Consider the following 4982-nt stretch of genomic DNA (forward strand, 5'->3'; position numbering starts at 1 on the left):
TATATGGACATAAATATAATATGTACATGCATATACAAGCTATGAACATGTATACAAACATATTCATAAAACTCCTAATCTCATCATTCACTAGCAATTGTCCATTTTCAAGTGACTAACCCAACTTAAGGGATTCCTTACCTCCCAAGTAGCTTTTAAAACCGTAGAAAGTGTTGTGATCCTCCCCTCCAAATTTCCACCGAAGATCCTAAATAATTCTCACCATAACAACAATATTTCCAAGAATTCTTAGCTTACAATAAGTTCTGTGAAAGGATTCTAGTCTTTTAACCGAATAAAATCCAAAGTCTTACCTAGGATGGAAGAACTTGGTGAAGAACTTGGCTATGGAGTTCTTGAACAAAGAATGAAGATGAAGATGAGATCTATTTTCTCTCTCCTTTCCCTTAATATTTTCGGCCAAGATGAAGGAAATGCAAGACTTGGAGCTTAAGCTAATTAAAATCTTATCCATAATCATCTCTTAAAAATAATATTTTAATCATATGGTAAAAATTGTGACACTTGTCACTATTCCCATGGTAAGTTCTTAAAGGATAAGATTTGCTAGACAGTTAGGGATTAAATCAGATGAATGCTCGGTGGAAAATCACTTAATTCGGGAAAATCTTAATACCAAAATTATTCTAAAAATAATCCCGTCATTAACCACCAAAATCGGAAAATTCCCGGCATATCGCGAAATTCAGCGGTTCGCAGGTTCGTAATAAATTTCCACCCTTATAGTCCATCTAATCCCAACTTAACTAAGTAAGAAGTTCATACTTAGTCATATTATGTATAACAGTCCATTTCCTAGGGAAATCTGAGCTGAAAATTCGTCCTTAAAAATTTTACAGTTCGTGACCGGCACGTATAATCGCAGCTTATTTCCTAGACTCATTGGAATAGGCGAGGGGTTACAACAACGTCGTTTCGATGTTAGTGGACACGGACGCGAATGATTCAGGAAATTCATTATCTATAATACACATAATCATTATCTAGAATACACAGAATGTTTGCCCAGAATACACAGAATATTGACACAAATACACAGAACTCATCCTCCTAACATTCAAATGCACAAACATATCACAACATGTGTTAATAACATCAATACACAGAATATTGACACAAAATACACAGAACTCATCCTTCTAAACATTCGAATACACAAACACATCACAACATGTGTTACTAACATGAATACACAGAACGGTTGCCTAGAATACACAGAATGATTGCCTGGAATACACAGAACGATTACCTAGAATACACAGAATATTAACATAAATACACAGACCGACCGAAACGGGAAACGTGATTTCCAAAAAAAGGAACGATTAGTTTACAATGCTCAAAACGACGTCGTTTATGTACGTGGTGCACATTGTTATGTGCACCGTGGTGCACGGTATAATTTGTTGTTAGTTGATTGGATCAGAATGTATAAATAGTTGATAGCATTAGCTAATTGTAAAAAAGTGTTTTGATAAATTAGTTGTTAACTGATAGTTGTTCGGTATAATTTATTTTATTAAAAAGGTAATTGAAAAAAGTAACTTTTTGAATTTTAGCATTTTGGAGATACAAAAAGTTGATTAACCAAACAGTTAAATAATTAACAGTGATCAAATAAACCAAAATTGATTGATAGGGTAATTATTTTATGAAACAGGGCCTAAATATATTCTGGACATGATTAATAAGCTAAAAAGCAGGATTTTGAGGAAGAGGTTTGGCACGCGAGAATATGATAGCATGAAGAATTCAATCCTATTTGTTTATTATTTGAAACTACAGCATAAATTCTTTGTACTAAAATAATAATAATAATAATAAGAGTAATAATAATAATAATAATAATAATAATAATAATAATAAATAAATAAATAAATAAATAAATAAAATCACACTTGAGACATAAGGGCGGTACCACTCGAAGCGTAGTGGCAAGCCTAAGGTACCGCTCTCCGCGAGACGACTGACTTTATTTGGAGCATGGGAACAAGATCCAACCTTTGCAATCGATGTGGGTGTTAAAGCGTCCTACTCTACGTATCGGGCGATCATGCCACCCAGAATAATCACTTGGCATATGATAGGGTCCGGAGTCGACCAGTTGCCCTTACAACAAGGCCAACTGACCAAGCTAAGCTTTTTCAAGTCTTTACATTGGAAAGAGGTGAGGTTCTTGGCTACTCAGCACTCGCCTAGGTAGGCTACCCAGTAGTCAGTCACCCCTCAGACGCGAGGTGGTTGGCTGATTTTTACTAGTTTTCTTTGAATTCTTGTAGGTTAGAGCATATGAAGCAAGATGCTAATTTTTACTAGGAGTCGTCAACTAGCTTAGGATATGCAAACTGGTCCGGACCATACCCACTTAGTGGGGCACATCTCACGAAGATGCCACACTTAATTGGTGTGTTAAATTTTGTAGGATGTTGACTAGGTGGTCGGCTAACATGCTAGATGGTCGGCCGAAGGACTCACATTCTACTTATATTGTTTCCATTTTCCAAGTGCCAAAGATTAGAGCTCATAAAGAAGGTATGTGCCTCATGTGTTTTCTTTTAACTTGACTAGTTTTTGAGTTTCGTAGGATGATAAAGTGTTCAATGATTGGCCTTTGGTCTCAGTGCTGAATATTGCATTTATGGTTGTACTCTTTTTCTCTTAGCTAAGGTTTTTTCCACTGGATTTTTCTTAGTCTAAGATTTTCAACGAGGCAACCAACATGATTTATGTCCCCTATGCTTAGCTCTAACTTAGGGGGCACATCGGGAACTGCTTAGTTTAACAGTTGCGTCCAAAGAACCACTACTTGAACGGTCGCACCCATTCAATGATGCGTTGGATGAGAGTAATTGGTTGGAAGAAGACTTCACTTTTAGAAGCAGAGAATTGGTTGAAGAATATTTCTGATACGGGTGAGCGTTTTGACTTTTGGTTTTTCGGTTTTAGTTTTGGTTTCAATTTCGGTTTATCGATTTTAAAAAAGTAAACCATTCAGTTTAACTAAACCATTCCGTTCGGTTCAATTTTTAATCGAACCGTTCGTTTTACAAGAATCCCGAACCATTCGATTTTTCGATATATTACTAGTTCGGTTTGGTACGGTTCGGTTCAGATAAACTGAACCGAATTGCCAACCTCTAATTTCTAACATACTTTCCTAAGAAACATATACATCGACTTCACGAAATCTCAAGAAAGTGGGTAGGAGAAATGGTATAAGATGAAAATCTTGGGAACATTTGCCCATTCTAAAAAAGATGGTGGGTTTGGTTTCATCAGGAGGTTAAGAGAATTTAATTTGGCTATGTGGTGAAACATTCTTGAAATATCCTCAGCCCTTTGGGGGCAAGAATCTTTAAATCCATATATTTTTCTCATTTGTCACATTTGGAAGCCAATATTAGAAACAATATCCCTCATTCATTTAGCGAAGAATTTTGGAATCCCGAAATGTCATCAGGAGAAACTACAAGTGGAGAGTAGGGGATGGTAGGAGTATAAATGTTTGGATAAATCTAACAGAAGGATATGTTATGGAAGCATTCTATGTGATTTTGATGGGAACTTCATTGCAGCAATGCAGATTCCTTGTAGGGGCGTCTGCACATCATATCGGCAGTAGTGGAAATTATTAGCATGAGAGAGCCACTAGCTTGGCTAAAAAAAATTAATATGGAATATGTAGAAGTTGAAACAGATGCTCTCAAAGTTCATCAAGGCCTGTAGTCTCATAATTCATCTACTATTTTTGATTTGTTTATTAATGAAATTTTTTATTTGCTTGTTCCTAGTCGTCATGGTAAAGAAAGGCAGAAATAAGAAAGAGATTATTCGATCGAGCCTTATCCTTTTTTGTCTCAACCTGTTCAAGAAATAGTTGAACAGTTTTTCAATGTTAGCTTTTTGTTTACTAAACCATATGCGATACGATTTGAATGTGGTAACTCACTTATAATATTTCCCAAATATATAAAGAATAGGCGATCCTATTTGCTATATAATTAATCAAATAAAGTAAGTTCTTACTTCTTTTAGAATTTAATTTGCTTAATTAGTAGGAAACATAATAAATCATCGATCAAAAAGAAAAGAAAAGAAAAAAAATATATATAATAAATCAATAGGGTTAATTTCATATTTAATTCTTTGAATACTAAATTTTTTAAATGTTTGGTCATCCACTTTAAAATGACCAAATTTGATACTTAATTTCAAAAATTTACTTGTATTATAATTCTCCGATACTAAATACAGTATCATACTTCATACATGACCGGCTGACGAATACTCTAAGTAACAAAATTTTAAAATTTAGGTAAACAAAATTAGTTGATTATTATTATCAAACTCAAATTAACTCTAAGAGTGCCGATATATAGAAACAAAACCAGCAAAATTTTAGAAGTGGGCATTTGGTCTAGTGGTATGATTCTCGCTTAGGGTGCGAGAGGTCCCGAGTTCAATTCTCGGAATGCCCCAATGTTTTGTGGTTTTAAGTAAGCGGCCGGTATTAGCTTTGCCCCCTAAAAGTCTATCTATTAAATTCGTACATATTGTTTTGGTTTATTGGAGAAAAAATCCAAATAATTAAACGGTATTATTTTCTTTTAATCACCCCTGATCCCATGCCTAAAAGCTTGTTAAATTTGTACATATTGTATTGGTTTATTGGCCAACAAAATTCAAACATCTATACATTGTGGTAATTATATATAAACTTTTAAATTTTGTTAGTTGAATATCAAATATTTATGTTTTGTGATAATTATATCTAAACTTTTAAAGTTTGATAAATTAATACTCCTTATTAAGTATCTGAATTATATAACGATTATAACTTTTTAGTCCAATAAAAAGAAAACTCAACCTAACCCAGCTTTTGTGAGATTAGACTACTCTTGAGTTCTCAGAAATAACTTAAATTTGTTATATTCTATTTTATCACAAATTAAACCTAAAAT

The 4982-nt window shown here is 33.9% G+C and overlaps 1 non-coding gene across 1 annotated transcript; it reads left to right on the forward strand.

Annotated features, from left to right (window-relative positions):
• The first annotated feature begins 4427 nt into the window (after positions 1-4427).
• On the forward strand, positions 4428-4499 carry TRNAP-AGG. The gene has a single exon. It is a non-coding gene; the product is annotated as a tRNA-Pro (tRNA).
• The last annotated feature ends 483 nt before the right edge of the window (positions 4500-4982 follow it).

Source organism: Ipomoea triloba, chromosome 5 (assembly GCF_003576645.1).
Source record: "Ipomoea triloba cultivar NCNSP0323 chromosome 5, ASM357664v1".
In the NCBI taxonomy this organism is placed as follows: domain Eukaryota; kingdom Viridiplantae; phylum Streptophyta; class Magnoliopsida; order Solanales; family Convolvulaceae; genus Ipomoea; species Ipomoea triloba.